General features: G+C 47.6%; 1 protein-coding gene and 1 pseudogene across 1 annotated transcript in view; both read left to right on the top strand.

Annotated features, from left to right (window-relative positions):
- Positions 1-25,385, top strand: part of LOC134206327 (uncharacterized) — a 380,581-nt gene that overhangs the window by 17,278 nt on the left and 337,918 nt on the right. The gene's annotated exons all lie outside the window — the stretch shown is intronic.
- Positions 475-24,408, top strand: LOC134217773 (small ribosomal subunit protein eS21-like; annotated as a pseudogene).

The raw sequence follows: 25,385 nt of genomic DNA, 5'->3' as shown, positions 1-25,385 counted from the left end.
ATTAAAGTTGCTTCTTTGACGCGCCCAGTAGTCCTTCTTCAATGGAAATTAATCCATATTATCTAACGTCAGAACATGTGATCTGATAACGGCTGATAATAATGTAAGTCGTTAAATACGAAGGCACATCATCTGTGGAAGTCGGGCCTACTACAGGCTTTAGATGAAACAACGGTCAAAAAAGATTTACACCCGCACCAAATGTGTCATGTACAAAACGCTCATAAAACCGGTGGTAGTCCTCTATGGACATGAATCGTGGATCATGCTCGTGGAGGACTTGCAAGCATTCGCAGTATTTAAGAGACATGTGCTTAGGCGATGTGCAAGAAGACAGTGTGTCTGTCGCGGCGCAGGTTGAACCACGAGCTCGCCCAGTTCTACGGCGAACCCAGTATCCAGAAGGTAGCCAAAGCCTGAAGGGTACGATGGGCAGGGCATGTAGCAAAAATTCCGGACAGCAACTCGACAAATATGGTGTTCGCCTCCGATCCGGCAGGTACGAGACGGCGTGGAGCGCAGCGAGCGAGGTGGGCTGAACAGGTACAGAACGATTTGGCGAGCGTGGGACGCAATCGAGGATGGAGAGATGTGGCCTCGAACCGTGTATTGTGGCGTCAAACTGTTGATTCTGTGTTATCTGTTTAGATGTATGCTAAATAATTAAATGAAATGAAAGATGCAATAACATGTTCGATCTGACGGTATTCGCCCTAACAGCATTAAACCAAATGCTCTAACGGTTCTATAGAAAAAGCGTGTTGAAAGCAACACTCAGAACATGGGTTCCATGGCAGCAGTGTCGAGTTATCACCGCCCCAATGAAACCCAGGGTAATGGGAATTCAAGACAAAATTTTCAAAACGACTTATTTGCTTTTGTAAACAAAACTTCAAACGACGATTTGACGAATCTGATAGCTCTCCCGCAAACCAACAACATCAATGGTGGCGGAATCCTTCACCTACCTATTGATGGTGTTGGTTTGCGTGAACTATCAATCATCAGATTGCCATGAATCTTTGTTTACAAAGCAGATAATCGTTTTGAAAATCTTATATTATGGGCCACATGGAACGAACGGGAAACTGTCATCGTCGCACGTGTCGCACGTAGAAATGAGTTAATTAACGAGATACATTCGCGTACGCTTCGGAAAAGGAATATTATTATGCAAACTTATCATCGTCCGCCACTAAACCATGACGTCGAGGTTGTCCTCATTTCAGCGGTCTACGGTTTTTGGATCGATTGAGAGGTGTTTGGTTTTGCAGAAAAAGCTTCCCGGTGCAGATCACAAAGTGGTTGAATATCATAGTGTTTGATGTACTACGAGAGCACGCGACATGGTTTCAACGTTTGAGAGATATTGCTGCGAAATTGGTGGCATATATGCTACCCTATGATGTGGTTGGCCTGAGTGTTATTCACTCCCATGAAAATGGGAACTTTGAGGAGCACTCGCGATAGTTAATTGAACGGCTTCAAAAACTGAAACGATGTCAGCTGATTTTCTGTAAAATTTGACAATCGATAAGTCACGGAAATTGACATTATATGGCTATTTAAGTTTCAGAGAACCTGGTACAAAGTAATGGCTTCGGTTAATTATTAATTTGATAAAATATATTTCTAATACTGATAAAATAACATGCATTTTGTCTGAATATGTGTTGAAATTTCAGAAGTTAGTGATTTATTTGCTGTCTTTTTTTCAATTCAGTGAGAAACGACAAAAGGAAAACAATTGCCTAATTTGCACAGCAAAAGAGTGTATGGAAAACCAAAATACAGTCAAACCTCCATGAGCCGATGTTCTATGACTCGATATCGGCTCATGGAAGCAAATCATGCCATATTAAAAAAAAAATTCTGGGCTACTGTGATGGTCCCATCAAACACCTTCCCAGGGATTTTCTATTCCACATCTCGATATTTCCATTTTCCAGGTTTGACTCTAGGATGTTTGACTGTAATCGATGCTTGACCTTGAAAAAAACACACTTGATTTACCCTAGTCTGGATATAATGGTAATATAATTTACCCCCCTCAATAACTGTAACCGCTTGACGCCTTGACACTTGGACTGCCACCAGCAAATGGATTCTTAACTGGCATCAACTAATCCTCCAAGAAAATGCAACATCAGGACTCTCATCCCCCAACGGCACGCTAAGTTGTTCATCCATCCGGAAGGCCGAAGAAAAAACCTTTGCACAGTTGAAGAGCCTTTCGACGCCGTCAATGTCGACTTTGCCCATTCAAAATGACTTTGAAGGAACGCGTGTGTAATGATGATAAAGCACACCCCACACTGCTCCGCGACTCGCTTCGGCCGGGAAATTATAGTAAAGCGGGCTGGCCGTGCGGGGTAAGGCACCGCGGCCCACAGCTGAAGAGGCCACACTTGAGAAGTTCGCTTTGTGCGGACCGTTTCCACTTCGGCTCAACCAGCAGCAGCAGCGGAGAGTGATGGGCGCGTTTCTATAAATGGCGGCAATGATGAGAGCAAGGATCAGTTTCTTCTACAATCTGGAGGGCTCGCAAAGCTGTGGGAATCAGCATTCTTTTTCTTTTATTTTCAGAAAGGTAATAATATCCTTGAACATCGACTTTCTTTTGGAAACCGTCCAGAATGCTTACGGGTCTGAGTTTTTCAAATAAAAACGTGAGGGAGGCGAGCCACCCATAATTCAGTAAAGCGGTAGGTGAATTAATTATTTCGCCGCACACAAGGGTCCAATTCGACCCGAAGTGAAAAAAATCCAATAAACCTGAAAAAATAAACCCACACTATAGTTGGTCGCATTGTGCGGTGGATGAAGGGCACTTCTCCCATCCATGTGGAACAATGAAAAACCGGCACTCGGGTGCTGCGTTGGGATAAAAATTGCTCCGAGATGGGCGGAAGTGATGGAGTCTCCAATGTCAAGGACATTAAACATGTTGATTATATGAAATCAATCAACCGAAGCGTATTCAATATTCAATCAGGGCTCTGAGTTATCGTTTTTCTTTATTTTTGAGCTAATGTAGATTTTTTTTCATAGGAAACTGCAACTCAGTTGCGCGATATAAATGCTGAGGCTTTTCATCACAATCTTCGTGATTGAACTAATGCCTGGCCGTAGCAATCCTGTTAATGAAGGCATAGCTCTGCACGGTGGCAGAAAGCGTGATTTTTCGCTTTTAATTGGTAGTATGTACCTTCATAACACGATTTAGCGGAATGGTATCCTCCACACATATTATCAGTACGTTAAGCCGCTTCTGTGAAGGTGTTCAACTTTATGATTATTCTCCTTAAAAGTGAGTCTTATGCTAATAATCCATAATTTTTTTTTCGCCATATCTTTTTGCTTTTTGACGTAGGACTACGTCTGTGTTTTCTATATTGGGGTACACTTACGTTTGCAAAAATCGGGGACCGTCACGAAAATATGATAGACTTTAAACTTTAATATCTTAGCCGTTTCTCGATGGATTTTTAATTTTTTTGGACCACCACCACCATTTTATGAAAAGAAAGAGTTAATTGTGAAAATGGACTGTTTCGGTGGCATCGGGTTTGGCGTGGTAGCTTGGTTGCTGTTAGTGATTCCATCCATTAAAATTTACTGCATCATCTCCCTCCGGCGCGCTATAAAATTCGCTATTTACGATTGAGTTTTGCACCTTGAAGAAAGTTTATTTCGGATAGTCGGATCAACCTTCTTTTGTATAAAATGGTGGCTTTTGTATAAAATCAATGAAGACGCCACCTCAGTGGAAACTTTCTACAGCAACCACCCATCGGTGAACGTCGCTCGGACAGACGGATGCCAAGAGATAATGTTTTGTAACATGAAGAAACTTCGTCTTGAGCCAAATTTCTGTTGTTATTCCTCGCAACAATACGCATCTTAGATAACCAACATATCATAACCAAATCCAGAATCGTGCGGGAAAATTTCATAGGATTCTTAGAATTTGTCATTCTCCAAACGGTTTGTGGTCTGCTGCGGAATCCCGATCAAAATGGCTCGCGCGCGTCGAAAAGCAGCTTTCTTATATCTAATGAAGAAACTCCATAATTAATCGTTATCGTTATATTTACACCCATACAGATCACAAAGGGGCGGGGCTAACGGGCTAAATTTATTGAATACAAGAAAGTTGCTTTCCGGCGCGCGCGAGCCATTTTGATCGGGATTCCGCAGAAAGAGCGGAATGAGCGGTTCAACAAAATTTGATGCATCAGAGCGGACACAGCAGCACGAAGGCGTGGGTAGCAGTGGTAGCAGAAAACAGAAGTGGCGTGAAACCACAAATGTATTTACATATTTGCAACGTTTGGTTTTCGCCCGCGATGTAAACGTATGTGGCAAAGTAAGGATTGTGATGTCCCCGACTGAAAGCCAGTCGGATGGCTTCAGCGGCCGATGAGTCATGGTGATTCCACGGTTAGAGAATCAAAGTCCATCCAACTGGGAACAACTATTCGACTTCTTGATACAGTTGGCCTCCGAGCAGTTTGCTCAATGGTAATAAAACGACACAAATTATTATGGCAAATACCATCAATTTCGAATAGCTACGTAGTCCTTCGTCACCTTTGCGTACAACCCGATTGGGCTTAACCTTTGAGTTTGTCGTACACAACTTCTTGTTCTTCGATTCCACCTGGACCTTGGCCTGTTTTTTTAACAGTTAGAACAGTTAGTGATTTTATTTCCAGAGTTATTAATTAGGAGCTTTTTTTATGCCCACCATTTCCATGAATACGTATCTTCTGTAGCAAGTATAATGGTGACACTATGCCCAGGGAATAAGAATGTTTTGCAACTGAAAACATTATTGAATGAAACTCGCTGTCTCCGCATTGACAATCCCACATATTTGCTCGCAAGATTAACTGAAGACCCTTTGAATGGAGCTGTGTGCGTACCTTTTCCCTAGCAGCGCACATGTTCCATGTACTGTAACTCCTATTTGAGCAGATTCAGTCACAACCCAGTTGCTGCAACCATTTTTATCTGACTTGTGTTGCTCGGGTTCTGAATGTTCTGCGTTTGGGCCTGAAGATAAGCAATAAAATTGTAAATAGAGCCCGGGCAGAAGCTATGAACAGAATAACAAAACATGATATGGTTTTGATTGATATAAGAGATAAAAGAACAGGCAACAATATCAAAAATGTGCACCGAAATATCATATGAACATCAAGATATGCTATGGATAAGAACAAACTAATGGCACATGATATTGATCACTTCTTACAAATAGCATAACTTGATCTCCTCATGATATTTTAGTGCAAAATATTGATATTATCGTCTGATCTTTTATCTCTTATATCAATCATATCAATATCTCATTTTACTATCTTATCAACATTTGATATTAATGAGCTATTTTCGTCTACTCGGGAAACACCCAACCAGTGGATATTTTTTAATACAGACAGATTTTAATATAGTTCTGCATAAGAGCCTTACAGAAACTGTATGATAATTAGGCATATACAATTTTGGAAGATTTTGATACAATTAAATACCATACAATATCTGGGGCCCTCCTTAGCCGTGCGGTAAGACGCGCGACTACAAAGCAAGACCATGCTGAGGGTGGTTGGGTTCGATTCCCGGTGCCGGTCTTGGCAATTTTCGGATTGGAAATTGTCTCGTCTTCCCCGGGCATAAAAGGATCATCGTGCTAGCCTCATGGTATACGAATGCAAAAATGGTAACCTGGCTTAGAAACCTCGCAGTTAATAACTGTGGAAGTGCTTAATGAACACTAAGCTGTGAGGCGGCTCTGTCCAAGTGTGAGGATGTAATGCCAATAGGAAGAAGATAGGAAGAAGATCTGCATAAAGAGCTTACCGAATTTTATATGCCAAGATTTTATATAATAATTGTCAGATTTGTTTTTTGGGTTAACGATTTCCAGAAACAAACTCTATTTGTTGGTGCCCAGATAGGATCGAAATCCTAGAAAAAACAGGTTATGAAATTGCTGTGAACAAAAAACACAACACCCAAATTAAACATCTATTTGCGGGATTCGTGGATTTCCGGAGGTATTCCTGGAGGAACTTCGAGAGGAATTCCTGCAGAAACTTTCGGAGGAATTCCTGGTGAAACTTCCGGAGGAATTCCTGGAGGAACTTCGGATGGAATTCCTGGAGGAACTTCCGGAGGAACTTCCGGAGGAATTCCTGGAGGAACTTCGGGAGGAATTCCTGGAGGAACTTCGGGAGGAATTCCTGGAGGAACTTAGGGAGGAATTCCTGGAGGAACTTCCGGAGGAATTCCTGGAGGAACTTCCGGAGGAATTCCTGGAGGAACTTCCGGAGGAATTCCTGGAGGAACTTCCGGAGGAATCCCTGGAGGAACTTCCGGAGGAATCCCTGGAGGAACTTCCGGAGGAACTTCCGGAGGAATTCCTGTAGGTACTTCCTGAGGAATTCCTGGAGGAACTTCCAGAGGAATTCCCGGAGGAACTTCCGGAGGAATTCCCGGAGGAACTTCCGGAGGAATTCCCGGAGGAACTTCAGGGGGAATACCTGGGGGAACTTCGGGAGGAATACCAGGAGGAACTTCCGGAGGAACTTCCGGAGGAATTCCCGGAGGAACTTCCGGAGGAATTCCCGGAGGAACTTCCGGAGGAATTCCCGGAGGAACTTCCGGAGGAATTCCCGGAGGAACTTCCGGAGGAATTCCCGGAGGAACTTCCGGAGGAATTCCCGGAGGAACTTCCGGAGGAATTCCCGGAGGAACTTCCGAAGGAATTCCCGGAGGAACTTCCGGAGGAATTCCCGGAGGAACTTCCGGAGGAATTCCCGGAGGAACTTCCGGAGGAATTCCCGGAGGAACTTCCGGAGGAATTCCGAGGAACTTCCGGAGAATTCCGGAGGAACTTCCGGAGGAATTCCCGGAGGAACTTCCGGAGGAATTCCCGGAGGAACTTCCGGAGGAATTCCCGGAGGAACTTCCGAAGGAATTCCTGAGGAACTTCCGGAGGAATTCCCGGAGGAACTTCCGGAGGAATTCGGAGGAACTTCGGAGGAATTCCTGGAGGAACTTCCGGAGGAATTCGGAGGAACTTCCGGAGGAATTCCCGGAGGAACTTCCGAGGAATTCCCGGAGGAACTTCGGAGGAATTCGGAGGAACTTCCGGAGGAATTCCCGGAGGAACTTCCGGAGGAATTCCCGAGGAACTTCGGAGGAATTCCTGGAGGAACTTCCGGAGGAATTCCCGGAGGAACTTCCGGAGGCATTGCCGGGGGAACGTCGGAGGGCTCGGCGGGCGGCGCATCCGGAAAAATTCCCGGAGGAACTTCCGGAGGAATTCCCGGAGGAACTTCCGGAGGAATTCCCGGGAGAACTTCTGGAGGAATTCGGAGGAACTTCCGAGGAATTCCCGGAGGAACTTCCGGAGGAATTCGGAGGAACTTCCGGAGGAATTCCCGGAGGAACTTCCGGAGGAATTCGGAGGAACTTCGGAGGAATTCGGAGGAACTTCCGGAGGAATTCCCGGAGGAACTTCCGGAGGAATTCCAGAGGAACTTCGGAGGAATTCGGAGGAACTTCCGGAGGAATTCCGGAGGAACTTCCGGAGGAATTCTGGAGGAACTTCCGGAGGAATTCCCGGAGGAACTTCCGGAGGAATTCCGGAGGAACTTCCGGAGGAATTCCGGAGGAACTTCCGGAGGAATTCCCGGAGGAACTTCCGGAGGAATTCCAGGAGGAACTTCGGAGGAATTCCCGGAGGAACTTCGGAGGAATTCGGAGGAACTTCCGGAGGAATTCGGAGGAACTTCGGAGGAATTCCCGGAGGAACTTCGGAGGAATTCCCGGAGGAACTTCCGGAGGAATTCCGAGGAACTTCGGAGGAATTCCCGGAGGAACTTCCGGAGGAATTCCCGGAGGAACTTCCGGAGGAATTCCGGAGGAACTTCCGGAGGAATTCCCGGAGGAACTTCCGGAGGAATTCCCGGAGGAACTTCCGGAGGAATTCCGGAGGAACTTCCGGAGGAATTCCCGGAGGAACTTCCGGAGGAATTCCCGGAGGAACTTCGGAGGAATTCCGGAGGAACTTCCGGAGGAATTCGGAGGAACTTCCGGAGGAATTCCCGGAGGAACTTCCGGAGGAATTCGGAGGAACTTCCGGAGGAATTCCGGAGGAACTTCCGGAGGAATTCCCGGAGGAACTTCCGGAGGAATTCGGAGGAACTTCCGGAGGAATTCGGAGGAACTTCGGAGGAATTCCCGGAGGAACTTCCGGAGGAATTCCCGGAGGAACTTCGGAGGAATTCCCGGAGGAACTTCCGGAGGAATTCCGGAGGAACTTCCGGAGGAATTCCCGGAGGAACTTCCGGAGGAATTCCCGGAGGAACTTCCGGAGGAATTCCCGGAGGAACTTCCGGAGGAATTCCGGAGGAACTTCCGGAGGAATTCCCGGAGGAACTTCCGGAGGAATTCCCGGAGGAACTTCCGGAGGAATTCCCGGGGGAACTTCCGGAGGAATTCCCGGGGGAACTTCCGGAGGAATTCCCGGAGGAACTTCCGGAGGAATTCACGGAGGAACTTCGCGGAGAATTCCCGGAGGAACTTCCCGGAGAATTCCCGGAGGAACATCCCGGAGAATTCCCGGAGGAACTTCCGGAGGAATTCCCGGAGGAACTTCCGGAGGAATTCCCGGAGGAACTCCCGGAGGAATTCCCGGAGGAACTTCCGGAGGAATTCCCGGAGGAACTTCCGGAGGAATTCCCGGAGGAACTTCCGGAGGAATTCCCGGAGGAACTTCCGGAGGAATTCCCGGAGGAACTTCCGGAGGAATTCCCGGAGGAACTTCCGGAGGAATTCCCGGAGGAACTTCCGGAGGAATTCGGAGGAACTTCGGAGGAATTCCGGAGGAACTTGCGGAGGAATTTCCGGAGGAACTTTCGGAGGAATTCCCGGAGGAACTTCCGGAGGAATTCAGGAGGAACTTCCGGAGGAACTTCGGAGGAACTTCGGAGGAATTCCGGAGGAACTTCGGAGGAATTCCCGGAGGAACTTCCGGAGGAATTCCGGAGGAATTCCGGAGGAACTTCGGAGGAATTCCCGGAGGAACTTCCGAGGAATTCCGGAGGAACTTCCGGAGGAATTCCCGAGGAACTTCCGGAGGAATTCGGAGGAACTTCCGGAGGAATTCCCGGAGGAACTTCCGGAGGAATTCGGAGGAACTTCCGGAGGAATTCCCGGAGGAACTTCCGGAGGAATTCCCGGAGGAACTTCCGAGGAATTCCGGAGGAACTTCCGGAGGAATTCGGAGGAACTTCCGGAGGAATTCCCGGAGGAACTTCGGAGGAATTCCGGAGGAACTTCCGGAGGAATTCCGGAGGAACTTCCAGAGGAATTCTGGAGGAACTTCTGGAGGAATTCGGAGGAACTTCTGGAGGAATTCGGAGGAACTTCCGGAAGAATTTCGGAGGAACTTCCGGAGGAATTCCCGGAGGAACTTCCGGAGGAATTCCGAGGAACTTCCGGAGGAATTCGGAGGAACTTCCGAGGAATTCCGGAGGAACTTCCGGAGGAATTCCCGGAGGAACTTCCGGAGGAATTCCGGAGGAACTTCCGGAGGAATTCCGGAGGAACTTCCGGAGGAATTCCGGAGGAACTTCCGGAGGAATTCCGGAGGAACTTCCGGAGGAATTCGGAGGAACTTCCGGAGGAATTCCGGAGGAACTTCCGGAGGAATTCCCGGAGGAACTTCCGGAGGAATTCCCGGAGGAACTTCCGGAGGAATTCCGGAGGAAGTTCGGAGGAATTCCGGAGGAACTTCGGAGGAATTCGGAGGAACTTCGGAGGAATTCCCAGAGGAACTTCCGGAGGAATTCCCGGAGGAACTTCGGAGGAATTCCCGGAGGAACTTCCTGAGGAATTCCCGGAGGAACTTCCGGAGGAATTCCGGAGGAACTTCGAGGAATTCCCGAGGAACTTCCGGAGGAATTCCGGAGGAACTTCCGGAGGAATTCCGGAGGAACTTCCGGAGGAATTCCCGGAGGAACTTCCGGAGGAATTCGGAGGAACTTCCGGAGGAATTCCCGGAGGAACTTCCGGAGAAATTCGGAGGAACTTCCGGAGGAATTCCCGGAGGAACTTCCGGAGGAATTCGGAGGAACTTCCGGAGGAATTTTCGGAGGAACTTCCGGAGGAATTCCCGGAGGAACTTCCGGAGGAATTCCCGGAGGAACTTCCGGAGGAATTCCCGGAGGAACTTCCGGAGGAATTCCCGGAGGAACTTCCGGAGGAATTCCCGGAGGAACTTCCGGAGGAATTCCCGGAGGAACTTCTGGAGGAACTTCCGGAGGAATTCCCGGAGGAACTTCCGGAGGAATTCCCGGAGGAACTTCCGGAGGAACTTCCGGAGGAATTCCCGGAGGAACTTCCGGAGGAATTCCCGAAGGAACTTCCGGAGGAATTCCCGAAGGAACTTCCGGAGGAATTCCCGAAGGAACTTCCGGAGGAACTTCCGGAGGAATTCCCGGAGGAACTTCCGGAATTGAGTTTACATTATTGGATACATCGAGTATATTCCAAAAATAAGAACATAGCAGAAACCTGGCAGATTCCTTAAGCTGAATTCCAGAATGTTTTGGAGTTCCTTGAACATCCCAAATTCAAGCAAATTCGATTTGCATGGTGCGTATATGCTTATTGAACCAGGTCTGGTACATATCAATGTTGAGGTCTTTGCAAAAAGCCTTGGTTGTCCGATAGATATTTTGGGTTGAACTTGGTAATGTTTTGGAGTACCTTGAACACCTCATATTCTAAAAAATTGATCACTGTCCTTACGATCAAGATGACTAAACTTGATTGAGTGTTTGTTTATTAAAGAATGTGATACAGGATCCTAATATTTAAGTTTAACCTCCAAGCTGTCAGAAGCAAATTTTTCCAAGGTTTTGGATATCTAGGTCTTCATGGTATAGTCAAACTTGACCTCCAATATTATTCCTGGGTAGCCGACATCCTGATGAAGGAAGATTTTCTTACGAAATTTACATAAATTACGTCACGCTTTCAGTGGGAGGGGAATCATTTTTTTCATGTTTGGGTAGCCGACACCCTGATGAAGATTTTTTCTTACGAAACTTCTATAAATTACGTCACGCTTTCAGTGGAAGGGAATCAATTTTTTTTAATATTTCATACAAAAGGTGAAACGATTAATGGATAACAGATTGAAAATTTATAATTTTTGCGTGACATAATTTAAGGACGTTACCTTGATGTACTCCTTACTTGCCAAGACCCTCAACCAGTAACCATGGATGTTTAATATACAATAACTTTGGTCTCTTTTCACTAACAATTGTCTCCCACGAGCATGTTCACGTGGTTTATAGACAGTCCCTTAGCATTTAAAAATGTTAGAACCTGCAAATCTAACATTTTCCCAGCAATATATCATTTTTACTTAAATTTTAGCAAAAAAAAATCGTCGAAGAAAATTATTCCGATTTTGTCACTGTTCCGATTTTATCAACTCAAACGCACGGACCGTGTTGAAAAACGAAACATAACTGTAATTGTTAAAAATAGTGAAAAATAAAACAGCATTTTTTTTGCCAACTGTATAGGACAACTCTGTATCGCTACAAGTTCTATTCATTTCCTAAATCAACCATCTCTTTTATATCTAACAGAACTATCTCGATATTTATAATATTGTTTCATAGTAATTTCTCCTTCTTTGAAAATTGCTCATTCTTTAACTTTGATTGATGAGATGAGTGTGTTATTTCTGCTTGAAGTTAAATGCATAGCACGAATTCTCTTAGAATACAACCAACTTGTTATCAACTTCTGATCGATTTTTTGTCCCTTTCGACGTTTTGTCCTTTTAAACCTTTTGTCTTTTTCGACCTTTCGACCATTTGTCCTTTCGACCTTATGTCTTTCGATCTTTTGTCATAGAATCACCAAAAGGACCATAACTTACATCAAACTGATGTCCGTGTATGGGATGCATGAACGGGATTGGTTGGCTCGGTAAGTTTACTTGGTATGGAACGAATTAAAATTTTCAATAGTTTAACGTTAGTAATCAAAAGTTTCAATAAAATTTGTAGATTGGAGGAAATTTTCCTAGTCGTTTGATATATTAATATCGAAAATCTATCGGAACATAAAGGCGTTATTAAAGTTTGAGATCTTACATAATTTCGTGACGGTCCTCAATTTTGAATTTTCCATTTCACACCCTATATCAGAGTCTTCTCCTAAGTTCACGTCAAAAACTACATCCATAAGAAAAATAGAATTCTCGCATTAAGTAACTGCCGGAGTTCTTAAAAACATACTAAGCTGCTATGATAGTTCTCGTGATCGTCATGTGATAGCGAAAACAGTTGCATTTTCATTTTCAAGAGACCAAATGAAAATGTAGCGGGCTCCCGGTCACCTGTCACATTACTAACAGTCAAGATGGGAATGTTGCTTTGTTTTGAATTCTAAATAGTTTATCTGTGAAAATAACGATGACTAGTCGATAAAATGAGTATATTGTTCCTCATTTTCGTGTCAGAAGTTTACAATAGTTTGGTGCATTTTCATGAAAAAAAAATCTGTGAAAATTTGTCGGAATTCCTTTCATTGTTTATGTTTTCTACGAAAGCGGGAGAGTAAAATGTAAATATCGTGTGACCTCTCTCAATGAAAATGAAAATCTCATTACTGGCTATGACTGTTATGTCCGAGAAACGACGACACTGAAAAGAGAAAAAAACCAACGAATTTCGAGAATTCATTACGCACTTCTATGGATTCATAAACTCTCATTAGTGCTTACGGATTACTGAAATTTCTTATAAACTTTCAGCAGTAGATATCTTCGGACCAGAATGATTATCCATACAAACGTGGAAAAATGTATGGAAATTTTAAAAATATTTGTAAAAGATGACTTGATTATTATCATTTGTGTCCCTGTGTGAGAACGGGCAATTGTTTATAATGACCTGGATGAAATGTAAGCAGCAGTAATAATTCACCGGAGCTCAAGTTACACTGTTCGCTTCATCATCTCCTGGTGCTTGTTTCTTGATGTAAAATGCGATTTCCCCGTCGTCATCCTCCTCAGGTTTCCCCTCGAACCACCACGATTTATCGAGGTTATTATGAGTTCATTATAGTCCTACCATTGCCATCAACGCTGCTCAAGATGCCCTCATCTCAAGTGGTCCGTTTTCCTACCACCTAAGGAAACCAACACCATGGAAGAACACCGATGAGCGTTGCACCTGCTTGATGGAGTGTTAACAAACATTCCCTCTCCCAGCAAATCCACCTTCCCCCGCCATAGATAAAGCCATCGAGGTGGATCTAATGGTGATTACTTCACCTAGACCTGCCCAGCCCGGGCTCAGCCACATGTCCCGCAGCTCGGTTCGGCTCGGCACAACAATATTGCCGCTGTTTGTTGTCATCGTTCTCGCGTCGTTTAACCAGCTGGCAACTTTCTCTCGCCTTGGAAGGTCCCAGAATCGGTAGACCGCTTGCCGAGGGCAACGCAGGTAGGTAGTGGGAGGAGTATCCGCTGCAACCCCGATTGGCGTAAGCTGAGTAACACTCATCGCATCTCTCCGGGGATAGATTCTTCACCACATTGTAGACGCGATGTATGTAATGTAGCTGCTGGGACTCGACTGACTGATGGTGGATTAGCGAAGCAGCAGCGTAGAGCCTGACCTGGATGAAGCGCGAGCGGGATAATGACAAAGCCGCATAAAGTCGTTTGCGAGTAAATTAAGTGCCCGGGAATGTGATTCGAGCTGTGATGCTGCCTGGGAATAAACTTTTCCGAGCCAGTACCTTGTAGTAATTTTGCTACATAGAAAGATGAAACTGAAATCGAATGACGTCTTTGGTTGAGTTGAATGACAAACGAGAGTTTGTTTTCGTTTTATGTGCCTATGTAGGGGGACTGTTCGTCACTTCATCTCATAGCTCCCACGTTCATCCCATCATAAACGAAGCAATGAAAAGGAATTTGATTCTTATTTTTTTGATTTTTTTTCAGCAAGGAGCATGTTAGCAAAAAAAGTGAGGAGATTGGTGCTGTATTTTTTTGTTTTGCGATGAGATGAATAAATGTTCAGTGAGATGGAAAACGAAACAGTTCCACTTTATAACATTTATTTGTTTTAAATGCACCTGCTTCAAACAGATTTTTGTTGGGTACACGTTCGTCATGGAATTTCCTTAATGTTTGCTGTCGATCTTTGCACTGCAAATCAAATCCATTAACAACTTATGGTCGTATAAAACATTGAACAAAACTAACAAATTCGTTGTTTGCTTACTGATAAGTATTTACCTCGCCATGTGATACTTGATAATGTGAATAAGTGAGGCATAATTGCCGCTAGTTGAACTTGAGCACTTGAATAAGTTTCAGGGAAGTTCTCCAGTTCATCAACGACAGGCTGGCTCATGCATGGAATCGTCAGAAATGGAGCAGCAGAATTTCCGTATGTAATGGTCATTGGCTCATACATTATCCTTATCTGCTGGTATAGTTCTTTATACACTAAGCTGACGCGTCAAATGACCACCCTTGAACTCTTTAGTAAACTGTCTGATTTCAATACGCAATCGCGGGGCAGGTAATGCGCATAACTTCTGTCATGTGCTGTGGTGTTGATGATTCGGGTGTGTCCAAGATACTACGGGCGAATTCTTCGATGGAGGCCTCATAATCCTGCTTCAGTTTTGGGGTTTTAACTTCTATGGGGTCTATACTTCTCTTCAACCCGGGCAGAAGCCATGAACAGAATAACCAAACATGATATGGATTTGATTGATATAAGAGATAAAAGAATAGGCAACAATATCATAAATTTGCACCGAAATATCATTTAAATATCAATATATGCTATGGATAAGATCAAACTAATGGATATTGATTACTTCTTACAAATAGCATAACTAGATCTCCTCATGATATTTTGGTGCAAAATATTTATATATTGATCTTTTATCTATTACATTATTTTATTTATTTATTCAGACTAAGGCCGAAGTGGCCTGTGCGGTATATAAGAGTCTTCTCCATTCGGCTCGATCCATGGCTACACGTCGCCAACCACGCAGTCTACGGAGGGTCCGCAAGTCATCTTCCACCTGATCGATCCACCTTGCCCGCTGCGCACCTCGCCTTCTTGTGCCCGTCGGATCGTTGTCGAGAACCATTTTCACCGGGTTACTGTCCGACATACTGGCTACGTGCACAGCCCACCAAAGTCGTCCGATTTTCGCGGTGTGAACGATGGATGTGTCTCCCAACAGCTGATGCAACTCGTGGTTCATTCACCTCCTCCACGTACCATCCGCCATCTGCACCCCACCATAGATGGGACGCAGCACTTTCCTTTCGAAAACTCCAAGTGCGCGTTCGTCCTCCACGAGCATCGTCCAGATCTAATGAGCGTTTAGTAGATTGTCAGTTTGGTACGGCGGCGAACTCTATTCGATAGGAGCGTCTTGCGGAGTCCAAAGTACGTACGATTTCCAGCCACTATGCGTCTTCGAATTTCTCTGCTGGTATCATTTTCGGCAGTCATTAGTGAGCCCAAGTACACAAATTCTTCTACCACCTCGATTTCGTCACCACCGATGCAAACTTGCGGTAGGTGGCTTACATTGTCTTCTCTTGAACCTCTTCCTATCATGTACTTCGTCTTCGACGTGTTGATGACTAGTCCGATCCGCTTGGCTTTCCTCTTCAGTCTGATGTAGGCTTCCTCTATCTTCTCAAAGCGACTTGCAGTTCCATATTCCAAGCTTCCAATCGTGATCCTGTATTCGTCGCCTAGGTCTTTGCCGATTATATCGAGTCACATTATCTCTTATATTGTTCGTAATTATTGGTTTTCCAGGCGGCTTATTTGGCCTGCGCAAACCTCCTGTTTCGTCGGAGGGCCGTCTCTAATATCAATCATGTCCATATCTCATTTTGATATCTTATCAACATTTGATATTATTTAGCTATTTTCGTCTACTCGGGAAGTATTACAGCCGCTATTCAACTTATTGGCAGGTTTCTTGTAGAGCCACCACAAGTTCTTTTTCTTGGAAATAAGAAGAACTTCTTGCGAAAATTCAGATCAAAATTGTTGAAATCCAGAAATATTTCACGTGGAATTCCGAGCCTCTTGGAAGGAGGCTTCCGAGCCTTTTGAAAGGAGGCTTCCGAGCCTCTTGGAAGGAGGCTTCCGAGCCTCTTGGAAGGAGGCTTCCGAGCCTCTTGGAAGGAGGCTTCCGAGCCTCTTGGAAGGAGGCTTGAGCCTCTTGGAAGGAGGCTTCCGAGCCTCTTGGAAGGAGGCCTCAGAGCCTCTTGGAAGGAGGCCTCAGAGCCTCTTGGAAGGAGGCCTCAGAGCCTCTTGGAAGGAGGCTTCCGAGCCTCTTGGAAGGAGGCTTCCGAGCCTCTTGGAAGGAGGCTTCCGAGCCTCTTGGAAGGAGGCTTCCGAGCCTCTTGGAAGGAGGCTTCCGGAGCTCTTGGAAGGGGGCTTCCAGGCCTCTTGGAAGGAGGCTTCCAGGCCTCTGGGAAGGAGGCTCCGAGCCTCTTGGAAGGAGGCTCCGAGCCTCTTGGAAGGAGGCTTCCTGAGCCTCTTGGAGGAGGCTTGAGCCTCTTGGAAGGAGGCTTCCGAGCCTCTTGGAAGGAGGCTTCCGAGCCTCTTGGAAGGAGGCTCTGAGCCTCTTGGAAGGAGGCTTCCGGGCCTCTTGGAAGGAGGCTTCCGAGGCCTCTTGGAAGGAGGCCTGAGCCTCTTGGAAGGAGGCTTCCTGAGCCTCTTGGAAGGAGGCTTCCAGAGCCTCTTGGAAGGAGGCTTCGAGCCTCTTGGAAGGAGGCTTCCAAGTCTCTTGGAAGGAGGCTTCCAAGTCTCTTGGAAAGAGGATTCCGAGCCTCTTGGAAGGAGGCTTCTGAGCCTCTTGGAAGGAGGCTTCCAAGCCTCTTGAAAAGAGGCTTCCGAGCCTTTAGGAAGGAGACTTCCCAGCCTCTTGGAAGGAGGCCTGAGCCTTGGAAGGAGGCTTGAGCCTCTTGGAAGGAGGCTTCCGAGCCTCTTGGAAGGAGGCTTCTGAGCTCTTGGAAGGAGGCTTCCTGAGCCTCTTGGAAGGAGGCTTCCGAGCCTCTTGGAAGGAGGCTTCTGAGCCTCTTGGAAGGAGGCCTGAGCCTCTTGGAAGGAGGCTTCCGAGGCCTCTTGGAAGGAGGCTTCCTGAGCCTCTTGGAAGGAGGCTTCCGAGCCTCTTGGAAGGAGGCTTCCTGAGCCTCTTGGAAGGAGGCTTCTGCCTCTTGGAAGGAGGCTTCGAGCCTCTTGGAAGGAGGCTTCCGAGCCTCTTGGAAGGAGGCTCTGAGCCTCTTGAAAGCAGGCTTCCGGGCCTCTTGGAAGGAGGCTTCCGAGCCTCTTGGAAGGAGGCTTCTGAGGCCTCTTGGAAGGAGGCTTCAGGCCTCTTGGAAGGAGGCTTCCTGAGCCTCTTGGAAGGAGGCTTCCGAGCCTCTTGAAGGAGGTTCCAGACCTCTTGAAAGGAGGTTTCTGAACCTCTTGGAAAGGAGGTTTCCGAACCTCTTGAAAGGAGGTTTCTGAACTCTTGAAAGGAGGTTTCTGAACCTCTTGAAGGAGGATTCCAGACCTCTTGAAAGGAGGTTTGAACCTCTTGAAAGGAGGTTTGAACCTCTTGAAAGGAGGTTTCCGAACCTCTTGAAAGGAGGTTTCGAACCTCTTGAAAGGAGGTTTCAGACCTCTTGAAAGGAGGTTTCTGAACCTCTTGAAAGGAGGTTTCCAGAACTCTTGAAAGGGAGGTTTCCAGAACTCTTGAAAGGAGGTTTCGAACCTCTTGAAAGGAGGTTTCCGAACCTCTTGAAAGGAGGTTTCCAGACCTCTTGAAAGGAGGTTTGAACCTCTTGAAAGGAGGTTTCGAACCTCTTGAAAGGAGGTTTCCAGAACCTCTTGAAAGGAGGTTTCCGAACCTCTGAAAGGAGGTTTCCAGACCTCTTGGAAAGGAGGTTTCCAGAACCTCTTGAAAGGAGGTTTCCGAACCTCTTGAAAGGAGGTTTCCAACCTCTTGAAAGGAGGTTTGAACCTCTTGAAAGGAGGTTTCAGACCTCTTGAAAGGAGGTTTCCGAACCTCTTGAAAGGAGGTTTGAACCTCTTGAAAGGAGGTTTCCGAACCTCTTGAAAGGAGGTCTCCGAACCTCTTGACAGGAGGTTTCCGAAACCCTTGAAGGGAGGGGTCCGAACCTCTTGAAAGGAGGTTTCGAACCTCTTGAAAGGAGGTTTCCGAACCTCTTGAAAGGAGGTTTCCGAACCTCTTGAAAGGAGGTTTCAGACCTCTTGAAAGGAGGTTTCGAACTCTTGAAAGGAGGTTTGAACCTCTTGAAAGGAGGCTTCGAACCTCTTGAAAGGAGGCTTGAGGCCTCTTGGAAAGGAGGCTTCCAGAGCTCTTGAAAGGAGGCTTCTGAGCCTCTTGAAAGGAGGCTTCTGAGCCTCTTGAAAGGAGGCTTCTGAGCCTCTTGAAAGGAGGCTTCTGAGCCTCTTGAAAGGAGGCTTCCAAGCCTCTTGAAAGGAGGCTTCTGAGCCTCTTGAAAGGAGGCTTCTGAGCTCTTGAAAGGAGGCTTGAGCCTCTTGAAAGGAGGCTTCTGAGCCTCTTGAAAGGAGGCTTCTGAGCCTCTTGAAAGGAGGCTTCCAGCCTCTTGAAGGAGGCTCTGAGCCTCTTGAAAGGAGGCTCTGAGCCTCTTGAAAGGAGGCTTCTGAGCCTCTTGAAAGGAGGCTTCTGAGCCTCTTGAAAGGAGGCTTCCGAGCCTTCTTGAAAGGAGGCTTCCAGGCCTCTTGAAAGGAGGCTCTGAGCCTCTTGAAAGGAGGCTTCTGAGCCTCTTGAAAGGAGGCTTCTGAGGCCTCTTGAAAGGAGGCTTCTGAGCTCTTGAAAGGAGGCTTCTGAGCCTCTTGAAAGGAGGCTTCTGAGCCTCTTGAAAGGAGGCTTCTGAGCCTCTTGAAAGGAGGCTTGAGCCTCTTGAAAGGAGGCTTCTGAGCCTCTTGAAAGGAGGCTTCCAGGCCTCTTGAAAGGAGGCTTGAGCCTCTTGAAAGGAGGCTTCTGAGCCTCTTGGAAAGGAGGCTTCTGAGCCTCTTGAAGGAGGCTTCTGAGCCTCTTGAAAGGAGGCTTCTGAGCCTCTTGAAAGGAGGCTTCTGAGCCTCTTGAAAGGAGGCTCTGAGCCTCTTGAAAGGAGGCTCTGAGCCTCTTGAAAGGAGGCTTCCGAGCCTCTTGAAAGGAGGCCTGAGCCTCTTGAAAGGAGGCTTCCTGAGCCTCTTGAAAGGAGGCTTCTGAGCCTCTTGAAAGGAGGCTCTGAGCCTCTTGAAAGGAGGCTTTCCAGGCCTCTTGAAAGGAGGCTTCTGAGCCTCTTGAAAGGAGGCTTCCGAGCCTCTTGAAAGGAGGCTTCTGAGCCTCTTGAAAGGAGGCTTCTGAGCCTCTTGAAAGGAGGCTTCCTGAGCCTCTTGAAAGGAGGCCTGAGCCTCTTGAAAGGAGGCTTCCGAGCCTCTTGAAAGGAGGCTTCTGAGCCTCTTGAAGGAGGCTTCCTGAGCCTCTTGAAAGGAGGCTCTGAGCCTCTTGAAAGGAGGCTTCCTGAGCCTCTTGAAAGGAGGCTTCCGAGCCTCTTGAAAGGAGGCTCTGAGCCTCTTGAAAGGAGGCTTCCTGAGCCTCTTGAAAGGAGGCTCTCAGAACCTCTTGGAAGCCTAGGGAGCCTCAGGAAAGGAGGCTCTGAGGAAAGGAGGCTCCCAGACTCTGGAAAAGGAGGCTTCCAGGCCTCTTGAAAGGAGGCTTCCAGGAGCCTCTTGAAAGGAGGTTTCGAGCCTCTTGAAAGGAGGCTTGAGCCTCAGGAAAGGAGGCTTCGGAGCCTCAGGAAAGGAGGCTGGAAATGAGACTCCCAGACTCTGGAAAGAGGCTTCCGGTCCTCTGTAGAGGAGGCCTGAGCCTCAGGAAAAGAGGTTTGAGCCTCTGAAAGAAGGCCCTCTTGAAGGAGGCTTCCAGGCCTGCTTGGAAGGAGGCTTCCAGGCCGCTTGGAAGGAGGCTTCCGAGCTGCTTGGAAGGAGGCTTCCGAGCCGCTTGGAAGGAGGCTTCCTGAGCTCTTTGAAGGAGGCTTCGAGCCTCTTGGAGGAGGCTTCCTGAGCCTCTTGGAGGAGGCTTCTGAGCCTCTTCAAGGAGGCCTGGAGCCTCTTGGAAGGAGGCTTCTGAGCCTCTTGAAGGAGGCTTCCGAGCCTCTTGGAAGGAGGCTTCCTGAGCCTCTTGGAAGGAGGCTTCTGAGCCTCTTGGAAGGAGGCTTCTGAGCCTCTTGGAAGGAGGCTTCCGAGCCTCTTGGAAGGAGGCTTCCAGGAGCCTCTTGGAAGGAGGCTTGAGCCTCTTGGAAGGAGGCTTCTGAGCCTCTTGGAAGGAGGCTTCTGAGCCTCTTGGAAGGAGGCTTCCAGGCCTCTGGAAGGAGGCTCTCCGAGGCCTCTTGGAGGAGGCTTCTGAGCCTCTTGGAAGGAGGCTTCCGAGCCTCTTGGAAGGAGGCTTCTGAGCCTCTTGGAAGGAGGCTTCCAGGCCTCTTGGAAGGAGGCTTCTGAGCCTCTTGGAAGGAGGCTTCCGAGCCTCTTGGAAGGAGGCTTCTGAGCCTCTTGGAAGGAGGCTCTGAGCCTCTTGGAAGGAGGCTTCCGAGGCCTCTTGGAAGGAGGCTTCCGAGCCTCTTGAAGGAGGCTCTGAGCCTCTTGGAAGGAGGCTTCCTGAGCCTCTTGGAAGGAGGCTTCCGAGCCTCTTGGAAGGAGGCTTCTGAGCCTCTTGGAAGGAGGCCTGAGCCTCTTGGAAGGAGGCTCTGAGCCTCTTGGAAGGAGGCTTCTGAGCCTCTTGGAAGGAGGCTTCCTGAGCCTCTTGGAAGGAGGCTTCCTGAGCCTTGGAAGGAGGCCTGAGCCTCTTGGAAGGAGGCTTCCGGGCCTCTTGGAAGGAGGCCTGAGCCTCTTGGAAGGAGGCTTCCTGAGCCTCTTGGAAGGAGGCTTCCGAGCCTCTTGGAAGGAGGCTTCCTGAGCCTCTTGGAGGAGGCTTCCGAGCCTCTTGGAAGGAGGCTTCCAGGCCTCTTGGAAGGAGGCTTCCTGAGCCTCTTGGAAGGAGGCTTCTGAGCCTCTTGGAAGGAGGCCTGAGCCTCTTGGAAGGAGGCTTCCAGGCCTCTTGGAAGGAGGCCTGAGCCTCTTGGAAGGAGGCTTCTGAGCCTCTTGGAAGGAGGCCTGAGCCTCTTGGAGGAGGCTTCCGAGCCTCTTGGAAGGAGGCTTCCTGAGCCTCTTGGAAGGAGGCTTCTGAGCCTCTTGGAGGAGGCTTCTGAGCCTCTTGGAGGAGGCTTCTGAGCCTCTTGGAAGGAGGCTTCTGAGCCTCTTGGAAGGAGGCTTCTGAGCCTCTTGGAAGGAGGCTTCTGAGCCTCTTGGAAGGAGGCTTCCTGAGCCTCTTGGAAGGAAGCTTCCAGAGCCTCTTGGAAGGAGGCTTCCGGAGCCTCTTGGAAGGAGGCTTCCGAGCCTCTTGGAAGGAGGCTTCCAGGCCTCTTGGAAGGAGGCTTCCTGAGCCTCTTGGAAGGAGGCTTCCAGGCCTCTTGGAAGGAGGCTTCCAGGCCTCTTGGAAGGAGGCTCTGAGCCTCTTGGAAGGAGGCTTCCGAGCCTCTTGGAAGGAGGCTTCTGAGGCCTCTTGGAAGGAGGCTTCCGAGGCCTCTTGAAGGAGGCTTCCGAGCCTCTTGGAAGGAGGCTTCCGAGCCTCTTGGAAGGAGGCTTCTGAGCCTCTTGGAAGGAGGCTTCTGAGCCTCTTGGAAGGAGGCTTCCGAGCCTCTTGGAGGAGGCTTCCGAGCCTCTTGGAAGGAGGCTTCCTGAGCCTCTTGGAAGGAGGCCTGAGCCTCTTGGAAGGAGGCTTCCTGAGCCTCTTGGAAGGAGGCTTCCGAGCCTCTTGGAAGGAGGCTTCCTGAGCCTCTTGGAAGGAGGCTTCTGAGCCTCTTGGAAGGAGGCTTCGAGCCTCTTGGAAGGAGGCCTGAGCCTCTTGGAAGGAGGCTTCCGAGCCTCTTGGAAGGAGGCTTCCGAGGCCTCTTGGAAGGAGGCTTCCTGAGCCTCTTGGAAGGAGGCTTCCGAGCCTCTTGGAAGGAGGCTTCTGAGCCTCTTGGAAGGAGGCTCTGAGCCTCTTGGAGGAGGCTTCCGAGCCTCTTGGAAGGAGGCTTCTGAGCCTCTTGGAGGAGGCTCTGAGCCTCTTGAAGGAGGCTTCCGAGCCTCTGGAAGGAGGCTGGAGCCTCTTGGAAGGAGGCTTCCTGAGCCTCTTGGAAGGAGGCTTCCTGAGCCTCTTGGAAGGAGGCTTCCTGAGCCTCTTGGAGGAGGCTTCCAGGCCTCTTGGAAGGAGGCTTGAGCCTCTTGGAAGGAGGCTTCCTGAGCCTCTTGGAAGGAGGCTTCCGAGCCTCTTGGAAGGAGGCTTCCTGAGCCTCTTGGAAGGAGGCTTCTGAGCCCTCTTGGAAGGAGGCTTCCAGGCCTCTTGGAAGGAGGCTTCTGAGCCTCTTGGAAGGAGGCTTCCAGAGCCTCTTGGATGGAGGCTTCCAGGCCTCTTGGATGGAGGCTTCTGAGCCTCTTGGAAGGAAGCCTGAGCCTCTTGGAAGGAGGCTTCCGAGCCTCTTGGAAGGAGGCTTCCAGGCCTCTTGGAAGGAGGCTTCCAGGCCTCTTGGAAGGAGGCTTCTGAGCCTCTTGAAAGGAGGCTTGAGCCTCTTGAAAGGAGGCTTTCGAGCCTCTTGAAAGGAGGCTTCTGAGGCCTCTTGGAAAGGAGGCTTCGAGGCCTCTTGAAAGGAGGCTTCCAGGCCTCTTGAAAGGAGGCTTCCGAGCCTCTTGAAAGGAGGCTTCCTGAGCCTCTTGAAAGGAGGCTCTGAGCCTCTTGAAAGGAGGCTTCTGAGCCTCTTGAAAGGAGGCTTCCGAGCCTCTTGAAAGGAGGCTTCCAGAGCCTCTTGAAAGGAGGCTTCGAGCCTCTTGAAAGGAGGCTTCCGAGCCTCTTGAAAGGAGGCTCCTGAGCCTCTTGAAAGGAGGCTTTCGAACCTCTTACTCTTGGAAGGAGGCTTCCGAGCCTCTTGGAAGGAGGCTTCCGAGCCTCTTGGAAGGAGGCTTCCGAGCTTCTGAAAAGGAGCCTTTTCCCTTCCCTGTCTCTTCAGAAATTGAAGCTTGGTAGAAGGGTGATTGTTGGATTTATGTTGTCACCGCTCGCTTTAAAATCCTTTTTTGTATAAAAAATCTTTATGGCTGTCGTATTCTCTAGAAGCTATCAAATATTTACTTTCGTCTGTAATAATATCATGAAAATGAATGTTTCCATACCTTTGTATTTTTTCTTCTATTTAATTTGCGAAATAAGTCAGCTCAAAAGAGTAGCTTGTTTTGACAACTTCCTGCTTTTCTGTTATTCAAATTTACAGATGGTTTAGAATTTCGTCTACATGGCAGTGTTCATCAATAACCAACAGTTCAGCAGATTCCGAATAAACAAACTCACCGTCACCAGCCAATAAAGCTCATCTCACTAATTGGATCGGTTCAAATTATTTATTTATACTGCGTACGGTACCGGCTCGTCTGGATGTTTGCTTTGCACTCCGTGGAAACAAGAAGCGATTAAATATGTAGGTAATGTGTATCACACCAGCTGAACCAACACACTTCGTAATTCATGTGAACCGAACCAGTTAAATTTTCCGATACTCCGTTGAATTGACACATGCAGAAAGCAACGTCCCCCTCCTCGAGCAACAACTGGCGAACTTATTTGACGCGCAAAGGACGGGAACGGATTTCAGTGCGGAGGCTGCCATTGAGAAGTTCTGACATTCAATGTGACAATTTCGAACGTTATCAATATTGACTTTCACTGCTTTCTCCACGCTATACGCCTGAAGTTGTTTGGGTATGGTTGAGTTGTTTAGATGGTTTCGTTCCGAACAAAAGTCGCCAAGTTACTTTCAGTTACTTTGCGTGAATTAAATATTTGTTGTGTTGATATCGTATTTATGATAGGAAATTTCGCCACGTCTCTCTTGTTCAGCTAATCAGCCTGTGCCTTTTCTGATTGAAACCAACAGAAAATTGGGAATTATGTCGGAGAATTCGTTGACTTGTACTGTCAAAGTAAGTGCTCGTCTAGAAACCGAATCATCCACGCTAAGGATCATTCTTCCATCCAGATCAAACATCGTCGATGTGAACCCTGAGACCAGCTGGATGCTGGATACCTCTTAATAATACCTCTTACGGCATCTGCAGTGAGATCCGCCCCAAAGGCGAATCGGATGATTGTATCGTTTGTCTCGTCAAGGACAGACTGTTGAAAAAAACTCCAATATATCAAAATAATATTTATTAAAAACAATTAAATCATTCAAAAGTTGCACGGATGATTGAAAAGCAAAACGCAGTCGCTCAGCGATGTCAGTAATACATTAATATGGATTTCCCGCCAAACTACCAAGACTAGTCGACGATGGATCGGGTGATGATGTGCGTAGTTCGAGTTTCAGAGACGCTCTTAAGGAACAGAAGGTTGCGGCAATGTGACGGTCTTTACGCAGAACAGGATTAATACGAGTGTTACGATTACCCAGAAGTCCGACAATCAACTTAGTTTCAACTATACTGTCGAACTTTCAGAAGATAGAGGAAACAAGCATCAAATTTGTTATCAACAGTCCATCACAAGTGTGCTTCACAGATGTTAAGCAATGAGATACTCGAGTTGAGAATGTTACATTTGAGATCAAATCGTGCGTATCTGTCAAGATGCATGAATGGATAGAGAAATTGAATTTGAAATTGTCATGTAGGCAGTTAATTTGTTTCACGGTATGACATAAATGTTATATTGATAATTGCTCTACATACACATTGTTATCCAATTGTATGCCGACTGTTATATCCCCGGGCAACATTTGGTACTTGAGCGATTCCATTTATTTTCGAGAATTCCACAGTTTGAAAAGAATTAAATTAAAATTCCTGTGCTGTGGCATTCATGATGCTCGCTAATTGCGCTTTTCGGGAGCCTCACCGGTAGGACAAACATTTCCTACTGGGAAAAACGGATACGCATTCAATCAAATCAGCATAATGAGAAACCTTACAAATTCTTGGCATCATTGTTTGGGGGCAAGTTACAGCAAAAGAGAGCTAAAACATCCTTCATTTTTTAAAAGCCCTCCGCATCCGTCCTGCCATACCAGAAACAACACGAGAGCCACCGGAAAAAAGCTTATTTCCTGTTTGGAATATTTTATACTCGGAAACACAATGCAACGGCGCGCGCTGGCATGGAATGCCCATCAGGGCCGCATGGAGACACTGCGA

Source organism: Armigeres subalbatus, chromosome 1 (genome assembly GCF_024139115.2).
Source record: "Armigeres subalbatus isolate Guangzhou_Male chromosome 1, GZ_Asu_2, whole genome shotgun sequence".
Classification (NCBI taxonomy): Eukaryota; Metazoa; Arthropoda; class Insecta; order Diptera; family Culicidae; genus Armigeres; species Armigeres subalbatus.
The sequence above is the reverse complement of the archived record's forward strand: the minus strand, read 5'-3'. Positions and strand labels throughout refer to the sequence as shown.